Genomic DNA, 19,512 nt, shown 5'->3' on the forward strand with positions numbered 1-19,512 from the left:
TATCAAACCATTTTTCTTGAAATATTTTCTCTCACATTACTTATTATATTATTACTTCTACAACAAAGGCATACATTCTACTAATGTGTCTTTTTAAAATTTTTTTGAGATGGGCATCTCACTCTGTCTCCCAGGCTGGAGTGCAGTGGTGTGTTCATAGCTCACAGCAGCCTTCAAATCCTGAGGTTGAGTGATCCTCCCACCTCAGCCTCCAGAGTAGCTGGGACTGCAGGCATGCACCACTATGCCCAGCTAATGTGTTGGAGTTTTAAACATATGATTAGAGGGTTTCAAGAATTTATATTGATAAGGAATTGTGAAGGTGGCTTGATCTATCAAAGGCTGCATTTAGATGAAATCTTTAAATATACGAGTTTGGTATAACTATCAGTGAATATTTAATTTTCTAATTAACATTACTAAATGATTGGGGTATAATAATGGGATATTAATTTTAGTGCAATGAGTTGTTGATTTTGTTGACAAAAATGTTAACTTTCATAAGATTAATTTCTTTAAATAGTTTGTTTTAAAATAGCATAATCCTACTTCAAAATAATTATGCATTTTCTTAAATCTGAACAGCATATCCTTTACCATAAAACTACTTTTTCATCCACTGATCTAGATAAATAACTGAGAGCTCTATGTTGAAATTACAAGATTTTCTCTAGAATAAAAATCAACAATATGGAGCTTAGCTTTGCTTAGGTAAAAAGAATTTGTCTGTGATGTTATTTCCTTCACATTATCCAAAATTGCAAATTTTCTTTCAGCTTATAAATTGGGCATTTAGTCCTTGTTGAGGCATATTGTCCATGTGTACTTGCCTTCAAGTCACTAAATAACTGTTTCTTTTAAACACAATGTAGCAAATAATTTGTCATCAAATGTTCTGGTTGCTATTTCTTTTTGCTAAGTACTAGATTTTTTTTTGTATCAATGGAATTTGCAATCAAAACCATTCATTCAAAAGAAAAATAGTTCATATTCAAAAATAGATCAATTTAAAGGAAAGTTCACTTTGACATTTAAACCTAAAGTAAAAATTACACTTTTCCAATAGTATTAAATTAGAAATGATTTTTTTAAGGGAGGAAAAATGAATGTTGGTAGGCTATGAACAACTGTGAATCAGATAAAATTTGTATCCTTTTTTATTTCATCTTACTTTCCTATAATGTTATTTTAAATATATATTTTTGTAACTTGTCTGAATGTTATATTGTCAAGGCAAACTTAAACTATGTCTCAGTTCTGAAACAAATATTATTTTGAGTACATTGAATATTCTGAGGAATTTATTATCAATTCTATTTTCAGTACAACTGTTGTGACAAAATTCTTTTCCACAAGTGTCAATTTTCTTGAGAACTTTCCATATATTTAAAAAATCAAATATACTGTTATAATAAAGAAGCCCTTAGGAAATGTCAAAAAAAATGTTTAAAGGATTAATAAAATTAATAAGTCATCAGCATTAGTCTTGAGTCTACAAGTATATTTTAAAGACTGAAAACCCTCTAAATATATATATACATGCACATACATATATATGTATGAATCATATATTCATAGGTATAAATATATATAATATATATGAGTATATTTTATATATGTATATATCCATATATCCTAGAATGAGGCTAGATGTCCCACAATAAACATCTTTAAAAGAAAGGGCAGGCCGGGCGCTGTGGCTCACGCCTGTAATCCTAGCTCTTGGGAGGCCGAGGCGGGCGGATTGCTCAAGGTCAGGAGTTCAAAACCAGCCTGAGCAAGAGCGAGACCCTGTCTCTACTATAAATAGAAAGAAATTAATTGGCCAACTGATATATATATATAAAATTAGCCGGGCATGGTGGCGCATGCCTGTAGTCCCAGCTACTCGGGAGGCTGAGGCAGAAGGATCACTCAAGCCCAGGAGTTTGAGGTTGCTGTGAGCGAGGCTGACGCCACGGCACTCACTCTAGCCTGGACAACAAAGTGAGACTCTGTCTCAAAAAAAAAAAAAAAAAAAAAAAAAAAAAAAAAAAAAGAAAGGGCAGCATTTTTCAAAAATAATCTATATAATAGAAGAGGAAATAGCATCAGTTTCTAGGTAAAGATACTTGGTCATAAAAAGACCTGGTCATGTTAAATATGCACACACTTTCTCAACCAAGAAATATTTTGTAATGGGAAACTTCTTTAAAAGCATATTCAGTTTTCGGGAACTTTTGTTTTTTTAAAGAATGATGCTGTCTCCTCTCCTGAAGAATGCTAAGGAAGTCTTTTCTGAGGGACATGGCTGGTCAGAAAAATGCATTTCCTTTCTACTTCTGACTGTCTCTCTATTTCCCATTCTTTTATTACTAGGAAACATTTAGCGTAGTACTTTTCTTGTCTTATAACTGGAACTACACCCACAGGAGGAACTTCTGAATTATGATTCTAGAAACCAGAAGGGCACCTAACATATTGATTTCAAGGTTCCTGAGGGGACATTGTACCAGGTAACAGTATTTTGTATGACAATATTTTCCTTGCCAGGGATCTCCATTTTCTGAGAGCTATTATAATAACTAAAGAGTCTATATGTTATGGTTTTAGATTCAGAATCAAATTCTCTGGAAACAGTGCATGTAATTATTCTACAATATATATAAATAGATGAACACAATGCATAAGAATAAACAAATTTTTTGTGCGTTTTCCCGCCAAATAGTCAAATGTATATGCTTAATTTCATGTATATTTCAAACTCACCATTTTTAACATATAATCACTTGTATGAATCGTTTCTACTGCATCCTACTGGGTTACAATTGTGAAGAATTGATCAAAATGAAGTATCTTTAAAAACCTTTAAAGATACCTTTAAACACCTTCTACAAATTACATATTCCAGTAAAAATCCTGTCACGTCTTCTTCATGAGACTTTTTGACCTATGGAAAGGATTTCACAGTGTGACTTAGAACCTATTCAATATTCCTTTTGGTTTAGGTTACTTTCTCATTTCATTATCTATTAAGAGCACTATTCTTGGATGAAATGTTTAATTAAAAAATCTTTTTTAAATGAAGGGATGCAAACATGATTAAATTAATTGACTTATTTATTCTTTTCTTTAATTAAAGAAAAGTAATAGTTTATGCATATGCCTATGCTGGTCTATTCATTCAAAACGAATGTATGCTATTAATAGCTTGTTATCCATTGAGAGAAACTTGCGCTTCTAAAGAAAAATATAGTGTAGTGAAATAAGAAGGGCTAGCCAGAAATCTCAATCTTCTATGTATTTAAAGAATATATTATTTGGAACATAAATGGGAAACAAAAGGGTACCCCAAAAAGCATAATGGTAACTCTTTTCCCTAAACCTGTGCTTTTATATATAGTTGTTGACAGAACAGAATGGAATTTGAGAAAATTAAAAGTTGATGAAAAATATATTAAAAAGGCAGAGAATCTGTCTGTATTATTAATCGATAATAGCTGAGTAACAAATACCCTAAAATATAAAGACTTAAGCAACAAGCATTTATTATCTCAGTCTCTGTGGAATGTGAATTAGAGTATTTAGCTGGGTGCCTTTGGCTTGGAGTCTCAATGATGTCATATTCAAGGTGTTGGCCACGGATGCAGTCATTACAAAGCTTAACTGTGAGCCCTTGGGATATTTGCCCTTGAGCTCACTCACATGTCTATTGACAGGCTCAAGGTCCTCACTGGCTATTGCCTACAGACACTAGTTCCTTGCCATGTGTGTCTTGGGGCAGCTCACAACATGGTAGCTGGCTTCTTACAGAGCAAGTGAGTTAGAAAGTAAGAGAAGGAAACCCAAGAGGTTTTTTTTTTTTAAAAAGCAACAGTATTGGCCGGGCGCGGTGGCTCACGCCTGTAATCCTAGCACTTTGGGAGGCCGAGGCGGGTGGATTGCTCAAGGTCAGGAGTTGGAAACCAGCCTGAGCGAGACCCCCGTCTTAATTGACCAACTAAAAATATATATACAAAAAATTAGCCAGGCATGGTGGCACATGCCTGTAGTCCCAGCTACTCGGGAGGCTGAGGCAGTAGGATTGCTGAGCCCAGGAGATTGAGGTTGCTGTGAGCCAGGCTGACGCCACGGCACTCACTCTAGCCTGGGCAACAAAGTGAGACTCTGTCTCAAAAAAAAAAAAAAAAAAAAAAAACAACAGTATTTTTGTCACTTCATTACAAAAGCGGCGTTGCATTAATGTTGCCCTATTTTATTCATCAGAAGCCAGTCATTGGGTAAAGCCCACACTCAACAGAAGGCATCAATACCTGACACAGGAATCAAAGAAATAAAATACTGCTGATTTCTTAGATTCTAAGCTCCTATATTATTGTCTTATATGTTTACCTGTTGTGTTGAAGGGAATAAAAACAGTATATTTTTTCCTCTTTTTGTATTTGAAATCCAGTTGGAGGCACTAGATATTCTTGTGAAATATCTTTAGTCATACTTATTAATAACTTACCAACTGCAACCAGAATATGAGTAGGGGTTAATGTCAAACATGTGCTCTATGATATAAAAACTCCATGAAGAGAAACACGCATGCACAAATATATTAATATATGCACAGGAATGCTGAGGATAGATGCTACTGAGATCTGAGATGATCTTCAATGAAACTACTCCCCTAAGAAAATAATGAAAGACAATAAAGGAAACAAGAAAAAGAAAACAGCTGTATTTTCTTGTCATCTTTAAGCTAGAGGATTGAACGAGAGTGCTGTTACTGATATTGTTTGTTCAAATGGGGAGGGAGAATATAGATATTTGATGAATGGAAAGGATACCTTGGCAAACATTTATGCTTGAAAATTGAATGAAAATGTCCTCTGGAAGACTAGAGAAATACAGCAATCAAGACATTAACACTAAAACTGGTAATTTAAAAACTTAATCCACATTGATAAAACTTCTCTCCTTTTTTTGTTTATTTTAAATTCAATTATTAATATAAGGACTACCATTAAAATCTCAAGTCATCCATGAAACTGAGATATCCGTGTTAGAAAAGGATTTTAGTTTTTAATACCTCTGTAGTCCCTGCCAAATTAATGAAGTTATTTTTTAAAACAATATAAAACTGCTATCTCTTTACAGAAAAATCAGAAAATAGGCAATTTTTAAAGAAAGGAGTATTTGATCATTGTTAGAATAATCAGGGGTTCTGGAAAAGAGAATGATATGATAAGGTACATTTTTTATCCATGGGCGATAACCTTACAGAAGTTGTTAAAATAAGTAAACAAAGAAATCCAAAAGCTTAGGTTGAAATAGCAAGTAAAGTTAAGAAGTCACCATGAAAGATGTGAGAGCGATTGTATAGAAGGCAGAGGGGTTAATGTCTTTGAAAAGGGATTTCAAAAGTATACTTCTCTATTGTTCATCAATTTGAGGAAGCTCTGCTCCCATCAACTAGGAAACTGATGTAACAGAGATATATAGTATGTATTACAAGTAAATTAATGATGATCTCTCAGTACGTAGAGTTGTTGTGTGCATACTAGGGAAATTCCTGTATGTGGAAGGCTTAGAAAGAAGAATATTTTCCAAAAGGGATAACTTCACAAAAGTCAAATAAAGCTAAACTTTATTAAGAACTTGAAATGTTCCAGCCACACAATAGAACCCTGGTAAAGTAAGGACTGTTATTTTGACATTTTACAGATAAAGAAACAGAGGTATAGAGAACTTAACTAACTTGCCTAAAATAAATGATGGGGAGAAGGTGTGAATACAGGCAGTTGGGCTTCAGAGTATAGTGCACTTCAAGGCAGTGACCTCTTCTGCCTCTCAGGTATACATAGCTGCCTTTCTAATGTATTAAACATCTAACTGTACTAAAGAATGTGGGTTTTTCTGAAATCATTCCATTCTTGGGGAAATGTAAAATGTTTAAAGTGATGTATGAACATACTCAAGGATAAAGGAAGTTATTTCAGCTGCTATTTAAGGAATATTAATAGTTCAGATACCCAAACTATGTCCTGCCCATCCAAACACATAGCTCAATTGCTGGTTCTTCCTTCCATTTAGATTTTCCAGTGATGTGCTTGAGTCTGCTCATAGTGGCCCACCAGAACCAATTATTAAATTTTCAGGAATTTTGTGAGCTAGTTGTTAAATGCTAATATTATTTGGAATTAGGTCATATTAATGTACAATTAAATAAGTTCCATTTAAAACAAGTTAGTATACTCACAATATACCATTGCTTACATTTTACCATTGGTGCTTTTGAAGTTATGTCTATTGTATCCTCTATTGGAATGGTGAAAATAGTATATAGAATGGTGTACTACAGTTATCTCTTCAAAATTCCTTATTCAATGACATCATGTTGATAGCTAGAAGTGGCAGTATTTACACCATGAAAATTAACAAATGGTACAAGTCAGAGTATGTTTTTTTCTCAGATATATGGTGGTTAAACATTTACCAGCAGACCATAGCCAGAAGTCATTTAAGATATTTTCATCCATCTATCTATCAACTGTCTATCATCTATTTCTTTTTTTGTTTTTGTTTTCCCCAGCATTATTGAAGTATGATTGACAAATATATATATTTAATATATGTGTGTATGTGTATATATATGTATAGTTCTTTTTAAAAAATAAAAAACTACCCCTAAGATCTGCACTGATTTTAAAGCATCTATTTTAAAAGTAAAAGCATTTCAGCAAAAGAACAGAGAGAGATTGTTATCAGCAGTATGTGGGGAGAAAGTCCAAAGGTCATTATTATGTCAAGACCTTGTTTCACTAGGAGGGAGAAGAGAAATGTTAGAAAAATGCACAGTATTTAAGTTTTACATATCCATTTGATTAGATACTGCTTAAGGAAATGGAAAGTCTTTGAATTCACACTGCCTTCAAATCCCCTTCCTTTCAACTGAAATCCTTTAATTTTCAATGTAATTGCCCAAAGTTAAACTGCAATTGTAAAACGTATGACTTGGAAAAAGATTATATTTTTGTGTAATCAGTTCCACCATTAGAGGAGGGTAGAAATTAAGACTTAGAAGAGTAATCATTTCAAATAGCACCAATAACTGCATAAAATAATCAGTATATATTCCTCAGATCATAGCTTAAAGTAAAATTATTTTTAAATTTTGTGATGTGCTTCTTTTTAAGCATTCAGGTGCATCAACCCAATTTAGCAGTTTTGCAAATATAGCTTTCCTCTACATGAAATTATTTTGATTCAATGGTACACGACTTGTTCTGGTGAGGAAATCCTCAGGCTACATGAAATATAGGCCACATTCTAATCATATACGCATGTGAAACTCTTTTCCGGATGTTGGAAACTTCGTTGACTATAAAAAGGTATGCATTCTGTATTATATCATTAATTACACTCATTGATCTTCCCAAACCAATTGTCCTCTCCCTGCTTTTTGCCTTTTGATACAGGAAGTGCTCTAGCCATAATTATCCAAGTGCCCTAAGTAGAGGGGAAAAAAACTCCCTTAGTTTTACATATACAAAAAAAAAAAAAGGAAAAAGAAAAAGAAACTAAAAAGATTAAAAAAAATCTTTATTCATATTTTCATATCAAATTGTTAATAGTTCAGACTTTTGATACTACAGCTCCAGACTTTTTGTCAATTTTGTTTTTCTCTCTAATAATATAATCAGCACTTCAGCACTGAGTAAACAGCAAGGAAGCACATTTATACTGAAAATGACAAAAGCAAGTGAATAAAACTTAATGACTAGGACAAGACAACTAAAATGTTCTTAAAGTCTTATAAGAGCATAAATTTTATACAGCTTAATATGGCAACTGTAATTTTAATTGTTTTTGCATGGGCCATTTTTGGGTAGGAAACCCATTTAAAAGTTCTGTAAGGTAAAGAGCCAGTTACAAACACTTTTGAAATTCCATTCATGAAAAATGTTCTGAATACAATTACTAATATAATGTAGCTAAAGGAGACACAAAACTTTCCTTCAGAAATTAAATTTGTTTGCCTGGTTATAATCCATGATGTTTAAATTTCACAAGTCAACATCCCAGTTACCCCTACAGTGCTCTCTGGCTTTCATTCTCCAAACTCCCTTCTTCCCCACCACCCTCAACACCTTCCTGACACTCCCTACCCCAACCATGGATCCACAAAACATGTATCCACTAGCTGAAGCCTCTGATCCTACAGTTAGTTTTTATTTTTCTGGTTTTACGCCTTTAAATACTTGACAGAGGTAAGCCACTTAGTAATATAGCTTAGTGTGAATGAATTACAGATTTTCTTTTTAGAAGAAGCATTGATCAGTGATGATGGGAGCTTTGAGCCACTATACAAAGATAAAGTGTTTTGTAAACGGGAGTTGAGCAGTGACAAAGATAAACCCCCTCACTTATCAGTTTTAAGTAAGATTAGTAGTGATTTTAAGCTATTCCTTCAAAATGGAGATCCTACTTTCTTTGGAATTAGTGTAGTTTTTTAAAGAGTGATCCATATTTTGAGTGGCTACTGTGTGCCAACCTTGTTCTTTTATGTGAATTTTGATTTAATTTTGACAAGTCTTTAAGAAATAGTTTTATACTATTTCTTACTTACTATACAAATGAGCAAAATGGAGGCTCTAAAATGTTCAATAATTTATGTTCGGTTATCCTGCTAGGAACAAGCAATATTGAGAATCAAAAGTAAGTCTGTCTGTCTCAACAACTTCTACTCTTTATCTGATACCTGCAATTACTTGTACCAGTGAGATAAGTAGAAATTATATTCATTGAGAACCAAAAGATGAATTTCATTGTCACTTCTGATATATTCTAGCAATAAGCTCAAAGAGCACAATATAGATTTGATTGATTGAGTGAGACATCAACAGAGTTGTGCTGAAGTAGTCTATCTAAATTTTCTATGGGCTAAATAGACCTAAAGTCATATTAATAACATTCTTTTGGTTTAGGCATTTGTTCCTTCTCGCAGGCAGTAGTATCATGAATATGGTGTCCCATTCATTGGAGCACAGTGTGGATCATTCTTTCCTTATGCCAAGGCAATCATTCATACCACAGGATTTATGACTACAATTATCTCTTATTATGAAAAGTAAGCCACGTGATTCATGAATTCTGTGTTTCACGTGGGGATATAGTAATGGATGGATAATTACTAGAGATTCATGGGATTATTCATATAAATATCACATCTCAAATCCAAGGAGAATTAGCCATTTCATAAATAAATCAAATCGTATGTGTTAAAAGCTTTAAAAAACATTTTCATGTACATTATCTATAAATGTTCTTTGCTGAAAGCAATTTAGTATTTTTTTATTCCTTTTGATTAATTTTATGGTTAGATAAAATGCATATTTTTAAGAGCTCTGATAAGTTGGTGTTCCTATTGCTGCCACAAGTGCTTCTCATTAATGATCTGTTAGAAATTCTACTTGGCCTTTACAAAATCTGAGCATTAAAAAAAAAAAAAAGCCAGCATGGTAAACCACAGGTGAGCAGAATGCAATTTAACAGTGTGTGTTCAGCTTTTATGTTCTTTGTAAGCTAGAATTGATTTCAGTAATTATCCCAATTTTCCAGGATCCCTGGCCTGTGGGCTATTTCTGTTTCCACCACTGCCTTTTCTTTTGGTGTTCTTGGAACCCCAGTTATAAAATGTCAATAATCTGCCCCCTACTTCAAAGTGACGTTGCCTGGATACAGAAGTTTGTCTATGAGCATCGTATGTTTCTCTGGGTCATTTTTTATAGAAATAAAAATAAGAGCCTGGCTTCCATTTTGTCTCTGAAAAGAACTCAAAAAGATGATTGCTTTGGGGAGTGAGCATGATCCAAACACATTTTTAATCCCTTACTTGATCAAATGCATTTAAAAAACCCAATATCTTAAAAGCAAAAAATTATAATATCTTACCTCAGTCAAATAATTCTGCAGGGAAACCACCTACTTCCAAATTTACTGCTTCATTCACCACCTCCTCCACAAAGACTTTCGACCTTCTCTCATCTGACAAGAACACCCCATTCCTCCACGCATTGCTGTCTTTGATCTTTCATTCATCCTTCTCATGTTTGGTGCCAACCACGTCAATCATTCTTACATCTACCCTAGCACTTGGCTTTGTATAGGTTTTGCACTACTTACATATTGTGTTTGTTTTCTTTTTGTTCTCTTTTGTGAGTTATCTAGTCTCCAGTATTACAGTTCTAAATTTCTTTATGACAAAGGCTAAGTATTTTAAAATACTTAGGTTTTATAAAATAAAATAGGTTTTATTATTATTTAGGTATGACAAGGCCAACAGATCAGGAAATAACTTCCATTGAAAAGACAGTTTGTTATACTCGCAGATCTCAAGCATGGGAGCTGCACCATGGCACAGGGATAGGGAAGCTGGGGGCAGGATGGAGACAGAGGGAGCAGGGTGGGGTGGTGTGAACTGTGGTCAAGAGCCTTTATTTGGTCTCCATGGGAAGGAAGGAGAAAAGCAGGGTAAACACACTGTTGCTGTGATAAACACAAGGTTACGTTCTTGTGAGAATTTGTTTACATTTTTGTCAACTGATCAACACATAACCTTGTTTTATGCATGTTTCTGTTTAGAAACTTTATTTAATATATATTGTTGATTTATTAATATTGAACTCATGGCCAGCATGAAATCACTGACAAAAAGCAAAGCAAAAAAAAAAAAGCCAAAAATGTAGGACACAATAGGCCATGCTGTGTAAGAGCTGAAACAAGAAGGCTGAGCATAGCCTTGTTGAATCTCAGCTTGGAACAAGTATAGGGAGTGACTGAAATGTTTTGCTGCTTTGTACATATCCATGATTGGCCATGAAAATGCCACAAATATTGATTTTTGCATTATAAATTCATTTTAGTGAATAGGCAAATTTGCAAGTGCATAATCTACATATAATGAGGATTAACACTATACATCATCTCTAATCCCTGGAAGAATTTTTCAAGGTAGCATTTTACTGAAAAAAAAAAATCTGAAGGAAAATGAGGTATGTCATTAGCTCATGGTCACACACAACTACTTTATGGCAGAGCCCAAATTTGAACCTGGATCTGTTTTATTTAAAGTCTTGTTCTTTCCTTCATACCATAACATTCCTCCTTGGAATAAGGATGTATTCCCTTCAAACATAAAGGCTCTTTTCTTAAATTTAAGAAGGAGATTATAATAATAGTTCCAACATATTACCGGTTATTAGTACAATCAAATAATTGAGTGGTGAGTATGTTACTTTCTTAAGGATTATTAAGTAAATATGAATTATTGCAATCCCATTGCTGGGCATCTACCCAAAAGACCAAATGACAATCTACAAAAAAGACACCTGCACTCGAATGTTTTTAGCAGCACAATTCACAATTGCAAAGCTGTGGAAACAACCCAAGTGCACATCAATACATGAGTGGTTTAATAAAATGTGGTATACATATACCATGGAGTACTGTTCAGCTGTAAGAAACAATGGTGACCTAGCACCTCTTGTATTTTCCTGGATAGAGCTCGAACCCATTCTACTAAGTAAAGTATCTCAAGAATGGAAAAACAAGCACCACATGTACTCACCAGCAAATTAGTATTAATGGATCAACACCTAAGTGGGTATATAGGAATGACATTTATCGTGTGTCAGGCAGGTGGGAGGGGGGGAGGAGGAGATGAGTATATACAAACATAATGAGTGAAATGTGAAACATTTGGGAGATGGTCACGCTTGAAGCTTTGACTCAAAGGGGGTGGGGGGCATGGGCAATATACGTAAACTTAACATTTGTACCCCCATAATATGCTGAAATAAAAAATAAATAAATAAAGGACACTGTGATTAAGAAAGGAGCTAAGACATCTCCCTTTAGAAACTGCAGGAGGTCACCACAACTTATTTATCTAAGAATTTACTTGTCGAATCTGGAAACAATTCTGGAGCTTTGAATATTGCATGTTAGCTTTCCACATGAAATGGTGTGAATTGTGATACAACCGTGAGTCAGAACACTGTGGCGCTCTATTGCTATTTGCCTACCAATGATTAAAAATTAAAAGTTCAGACATTTGGCTAGATTCTGACAATATTGAACTTTACCCTGTGATCCTGAGGTTTGCAAAGACCTATCTTTTCCTATATGATTATTTAGATATGGCTTGGGATGCTTCCTTGTTTACCCATGATAAGGTCAGACTTAGACTCTCCAAATTACATTATTTGCCTTATAAGAGATTAGATGAACTGTTTGTCCCCACTGATCAGTCCAAATAAAAGATTTGCCAACTTGACTCAAAATTTTAAATTTTTCTCCTCCACACAGATTCCTGAACTTTGAGACTCACCCTCTGCCTGAGCCAATATCAGAACGAAAAACAGCGCTTCCTTAACCACCCATCCCCCAAAACACACTGACCATAAAGACCTTCCCTTATCAACTGTCTGACACCTGTTCTTTCTAGCCTTATTTACTCATATATATATATGAGTAAACATATATATATACATATTATATATATATTAAGCGTTTCCTGCCTAACCTTTGAAATGATTGCAGATCTCATGGTCAGAGCATGTTTCCTATTAGAAAGGTCCTCTTCTCCCTATTGCAATAACTCTTTTGAATAAAATCTTTCCTTATCTAATTCTGAATTTGTCTTTAAGTTGAAAATTTTTGACATAAAACCCTGTAAATAAAATGAGATTAAAACAAATAATGTATACTATAGTCTTTGAAATATGTTCTTTTCCAGGTATGCTATGTGTAACCATAAGGCAAATGACATTCATTTTCTTGAAGTTCCTTTTATTCACCATAGTGAATTTGAAGTTGAGAACTAAATGCATTCTCTGAAGTGACCTTATATAAATCTAAGTAGGTTTTAGCCTTGGATTATATACTTGAATTTATCACTTGTTATAAATAGTCTCAGAGAAGTAGGTAGATTTTTTTCAGTTGCTAAACCTCTTAACAAGGAAAATAAATACAGAAACACCAAACAAATTGCTGAAAATCTTTGGGTGAAAAACCTAAAAGTCAAGATATTTAATATGAATATTAGTGTAAATTACATTTTGCATAATATAAGATTATATATAATCCCATTCTAAGTTATTAAACTGACCTGAATATTGGTATTATTCTTGCAAGTAGCCCATGCATAGTCCAAATTAAGTCTTTGCTCATAAGAAAGCAATTACATTAGAATAAGCATGGTAGCTTTCATCTTTCTGAGAAGGAAGGAAGGTAACATCTATAAAGGGTCTGCAAAGTTCTAGATACTGTGTTGATTGTTTTACATACTTTAATTCTCTTCATTTTATGAACTAGTAGTATTGTGCCCCAAATTACTGTAACACTGAGATTAAGACATTGCAAGTACACTTTCCAACTTGAAGCTATCAGAGACAGACTATGAATACAAGACTTCCATGTTCTATATTAGAACTTTTGCCATATCTTGGAGAAAATAGACTTAAAATTTTCCACAATGCCTTATGATTAGAATAGTTTCTTACTTAAAAATAGACTTTAAGGCTGAACTTCTGCAAATAAGAGGGGGCTATGGTCAATTAAAACTGGACTTTTGTTTCCTTAAAGTGCATTGTGAGCATGGATACTCTGTAAATGAAAGCTTCCTTGACTATTAAAATAATGGTCAAAGGCTGACTCTCTAAGCAAGGGTAAATTATGACTAGAATCTTCTTTGTCATTTATTTGGTTCAAGATTCCCAATAAGCTCCATGATGTATAATTCTGGTTCAACAGACAAACATTGCTTTTATGGATTTTAAAGAAAATTTTATCTGTTTTATTATCATGAGAGCTGTTACTTTATTTAAAAGAAATTTCTACTCATGATAATGCTAATCATTTATAAAAATTATCTTACAAAAATTTCCTTATAAAATGGCAGTCATAAAATAAAGATACGAATATAAATTTTAAAAGTGCATAAAAAAACTCTCAGATTAATTTGATAAGCTGTTAATATTACCACCCAACCAGGTTCATTGCCCGCTGTACAAGAGGAAGCCAATATACTGAGACAGCAGGGTTTATAGCTGAGAAAGAGTTTAATATCATAGCGCAATGTGAGGAGGTAGGAGAAATTTCTTAAATCTATCTCTCCCTGAAAATTCAGGAGAAAGGGTTTATAAAGACAGATTGGAAGGAAAAGGCTGGGCAATTGGGTCTGCTAATTGGCTGGCTTGGGGCAGAACCATAGGGGTGTAGAAATTGTCTTCCTTACTGAGTCTTCTCTTGGGTGAGGGATGCAAAATCAGTTGAGTCAGTTCCTTGATATGGACCACCGGTCTGGGTGGGTCATCTATTCCACTGGAATGCAGGCCCTGGAAGACATCTCAAAAACCAGCCTTACGTTTCACAAGGAAGATGTTATCTATGGGGAAAGTCAAGAATCTTTCTGATCGCCAGCTATGTGACTCCAGAGTAGCAATTATAGAGAAGCAAACAAGGGACAGTGGCTGATTATTAATATTTTTATCTAGGCCTGTGCTTTCATGGAGTTTTAGGCCCTTACCACAATTCCTGCCTTGCACTTCTATATTGATTTGTAAAAGGTGGTTTCATTAAGATACCTGATGCACATACATATATTTACCTATGTTAAAACTTATTAGTTTTAATTTTTCCATTCTTGTGTTATCCACACTGTATTGGGGAAGGGCACGCTTGTAGCCATGGCCTGGGTGAGGCAAAGGCATTATATGTAACCTAAATGTTTGTAGCCCCATGATACTCTGAAATTAAATAATAATAATATATATATGTATGTGTGTGTGTGTGTGTGTGTGTGTGTGTGTGTGTGTCAGTTTTAAGTACATGAAATCTTCCTACAGTTCCCTAAAAACATGAAATTTTCTTCCTCATTCCTAAACTCCTTTCCTGGTAAGGACTCCATCTGTTGCAGAAAATTGTATTACGTTAAGAAGTCATCCAATGAAGAAATCATGAGTAGTAAAGGCAGAATACTTGCTAATAGAGGTAAAGGGGAATGAAAAAAGTCTGTTTCATTGAGGGAGGAAAGAATTAATAGCTTATAAATCAGCCTTTGGTAATGTCAAATCCAAATACAGAGGTTGATGAAATATGACCAATACTAGTCATCTTCTAAGCTTCTGAAATGATGGTCCTTTTTATTAGGAAACAGTTTCAGGAACTATACTATAAATTAGCTACCAGAAAATAATGAATTTTTTGAAATACAGAATGTATAAATTATTTGTAAAATTATACCATGTCATGTTGCTTTTAAAATACATAAAATAGCCAGGATACCATGTACTCCTTTGATTTTCTTTAAGTCAATGTGTATATTCCATTGCTCATTTTGCAAATCATAATTGATTTTAGCATGTTCAAGGTCAGTGATAACTTTAAAAATTGTCCATAATACTAAGATGCATAGGAGTTGTATAGTCCAAAAGAAGTTGGATTAAATTCTTGATTCTTGATTAATTTCCCCCCCCTTATTTGTGCTCCTAATCTCTTTACTCAAAACTAATTCCCAATGGGCAAACCAAGCTCAAAGACTGAAAGTTTTAATGACTATAAAACATATTTCTTCTTCTATGTATTGATGTTTTTGAATACTTGATTATCCATTCTGTAAGAATAATACTTGCTTTTCCATGCCACCTGTGGTACCCCTTACCTAAATTAAGGATACTTTCCTTTTGTTTATTCCATCTTTCACGTATTTTTTTTAAAAGACATGTGTCCTGATATTTTTCTGCAACAAACTTCTTTAAAAAACAAAATAAAACATGTAAATATCAGTGGAAGAATTTTTCTTTAACAAGTTTGCTTTGGTTTTCAGCAATTCAAATTGACTAAATTTTCTATTTTAATGCATAAGTGAGTACAGGCTATAGTGGGTAGTCAAATATTTTGGTTAACAAAATAAGAATATAAAGCACACTCAAATTATAATTTTATCTCTTATTTGCTTACTTAAAAACAGTTCAGGCCTTTCTGGCCTTTATTTCATTGTATTAATTAACATAGAGCTATGACAACAAATATAAGGAAGGAAGCCTATTTACATAACAGCTGTGCTTCTTCCTTGTTATACTGTGATTTTGTATGAAAGGAGAGAAGCACAATAGTGCTCAGGTCTTTTGCCCATTGTTTAAATTTGGCTGGCCTTTTTTTAAATTGTTTTATAGGAGTTTAAATATTCTGATCTCATGTCCTTTGTTAGAATTATATATTATAACACAACAATGATCCAGCTTGCTTTTACATAGTCTTAATTATAATAGTACCAGTTGATGACACTTAGTTTGTTTTACTTTTTACATTTAGGTCTACATGCTACCTGGAATTGATTTTTGAGTATAGTATGAGGTAGAGAATCAAAATTACTTTTCACCGATTAATATATAATTGACCAACCTTGTTGTTAAAAAAAAACTTCTGCACTGCACTGCAGTGGTCTGATAATCATAAATCAAATGATCACATGTTAAATGTACTGGACTTCCAATCCAACTCCTTTGGCCTTATTTGTCTATCTTTGTGCCAATAGTGTACTGTTACTAGTTACTGTGTTTTTATAATATCTTGATATATTTTAATAAAACTCCTTCAAATTGTTCTTATTTCTCCGTGTTATATTGGCTAACGTTGAGCCTTCATATTTTTGTGTGAAAAGTTTAGGAATCAATTTATTAAGTTCCACAAAAATAATACTGATTTGATTAAACTGAAACTAGAGATGAATTTGGGGGAATTTATATCTCTGCAATATTTAGTTTTCGAAACCATTACAACATAAAATCCTTCAGTTATTTAGGCCTTTAAAATTTATCTTAATAATATTTTATAGTTTTCTAAGCTGTTTTAAGAACATACATTCAATTTATTACTTGGTATTTGATATTTTAGATACTGATATAAATAGCATCACTTTACATTGTACTTTATGACTATTTGTTCCATACTTAGAATTATATGGAATATAAAAATTCTTTTTAGTAATTTTTTGTGTATTCAGCAATGATGCTAAAAATCACTCACTAATTTTAAACATTCATCTATGGATTTTTTCTACGTACACAATCATGTCATTTATGATTAACAGTTTTATTTCCCACTTTTCACTTCTTCTGGCTTTTTGTTACTTTCTTTTTACACTAAGAAAGACCTCCATATAAATGTTGATAAGTGAATATACTTCCTTTCTTCCATTTTCATTAGAAACCTTTCATAAGTTACCATTAAGTATGATGCTTGCTATAGTGATTTCTAGATATAGTGAATTAAATAATTTCCTTTGTATTTGTAGCTTTTGCTTAAAATGAGGTTTATTATACTTTTTTTCCTAATCAAGTGTACATATGGCAATCAAATCAAGTTCCTTATTTTTGTTGTCCATATCACCTATATTCTTGCTACTTATTCAAACAGTTGTTAGAGAGGTATATTAATGTATCCCACTATGATTATGGAATTGTTAATTTTTTCTTGTGGTTCTTCACTTTTTGCTTAATATATTTTCAAGCTAAGTCACTGGATTTATATAGATTTTAAATAATGATATCTTCCAGGTGGAAATGTCTTTTAGTCCATGTAATATAATGTTTTATGTTTTTAAAGACCACTTTATCTGATATACAGTATTTATTTGGGTTAGTATTTTCATAATGAATTTTTTCAATTCTTTTACTTTCAACTCTTATGGATTATATTTCTTTTGTAAGCAGTGTGTAGTGAGTTTTTAAAAAATATTATGCAGTCTGATAGCCTTTATTCTTTAATTAGATACTTGATACTTAGTCTAATATGTAGGGATTTATTTTTTATTTAAAAATCATAATTGTAAACATTCATAAGATGCAATGTGGTATTTTGATATATGTATAAAATGTGGAATGATAAAATCAAGTTAACATATCCATTACATCATTTTTATGCTGAGACATTTAGTCTTTCAGCTATTTTGAAATATACAATACATTGTTATTGACTATAGTTCTTTTGCTAAGCAATAGATCTCAAAACCTATTGCTCTTGTTTGTCAGAAATTTCATACTCTTTAATTAACAACTCCTCTTTCCCTCCCTGCCCAATTTCCCAGCCTCTGGTAACCATCATTTTGGAGTACATGTGGTACATGTGGTGCTTGCTTTTCCATTCTTGTGATACTTCACTTAGTAGAATGGGTCCCAGTTCTATCCAGGATAATACATAATACAAGAGGTCCTAGATCACTATTATTTTTTGTGGCTGAATAGTACTCTATGGTGTACATATACCACCTTTTATTAACCCACTCATGTATTGATAGGCACTTGGATTGTTTCCACATCTTTGCAATTGTGAATTGTGCTGCTATAAACATTCTAGTACAGATGTCTTTTTTATAGAATGCCTTTTTTCCCTTTGGCTTAATGCCCAGTAATGGGATTGCTGGATCAAATGGTAGTTCTACTTACAGCTCTTTGAGGTATCTTCGTATTACTTTCCACAGAGCTTATACTAGTCTGCAGTCCCACCAGCAGTGTATGAGTGTTCCTATCTCCCTGCATCCATGCCAACATTTGTTGTTTTGGGACTTTTTGATAAAAGCCATTCTCGCTGGAGATAAGTGAAATCTCATTGTGGTTTTGATAATTTAAAATTTATAAAAATGTTTTAAAGATAACACAGAGAATTTCCATATAGTCTTCGCCCCACTCCTAGTTTCTATCATGTTAACATTTCATTGGCCAGGCGTGATGGCTCATGCCTGTAATCCTAGTACTCTGGGAAGTCAAGGCGGGAGGATCACTCTGAGCTCAGGAGTTCCAGACCAGCCTGAGCAAGAGCGAGACCCTATTTCAAAAGAAAATACATTTCATATTGCGATGCCATGTTCATCAAAAGTAAGAAATCAAAATTGGTACATTACTATTAACTAATCTCCAGATTTTATTTGTATTTTACTAGTTTTTACATCAATATCAACAGAGGAAATAAAGTATCAAAAAAATTAGTTCCTAAAGGAAAGAAAAAAGAGAAAACATGGAAAAAAGAGCAGATGAGCAAATAGAAAACCTAGTGTTACAGCTCTTTTAGAATTTGTCTAGCAGGTTTTCCGGTCCTTACCGGAAGACTTCCACCCCCCAAAAAAGAAAACCATTAGTAAGATGATAAACCTAATCATACAACAACACTAAATATGGACACGCTTGAAGCTCTGACTCGAGGGGGGTGGGGGGGCATGGGCAATATACATAACCTTAACACTTGTACCCCCATAATATGCTAAAATAAAAAAAATAAAAAAATATATAAATGTTAATGCATATATAGTATATCACAATGGCTATATTCATATTAAATACATGAGAATCAAGCGATTGGTTGAGATATATTCCATGTACTCAATTATAGAAAGCTAGTTACCTGACCTTCCTGATCCTCAAATTTATCATTTATAAGTTACTTTTATTTAGTTCCTAACTTATGGCCTTTTTGTGAATATCAGAC

At 33.3% G+C, this 19,512-nt stretch overlaps 1 non-coding gene across 1 annotated transcript; it reads left to right on the forward strand.

The window, feature by feature from the left end:
- The first annotated feature begins 19,078 nt into the window (after positions 1–19,078).
- Positions 19,079–19,140, forward strand: LOC142870336 (U7 small nuclear RNA). Its single transcript, XR_012918750.1, has one exon. It is a non-coding gene; the product is annotated as a U7 small nuclear RNA (small nuclear RNA).
- Positions 19,141–19,512: the final 372 nt, after the last annotated feature.

The sequence above is a fragment of the Microcebus murinus genome, chromosome 3, assembly GCF_040939455.1.
Source record: "Microcebus murinus isolate Inina chromosome 3, M.murinus_Inina_mat1.0, whole genome shotgun sequence".
In the NCBI taxonomy this organism is placed as follows: Eukaryota; Metazoa; Chordata; class Mammalia; order Primates; family Cheirogaleidae; genus Microcebus; species Microcebus murinus.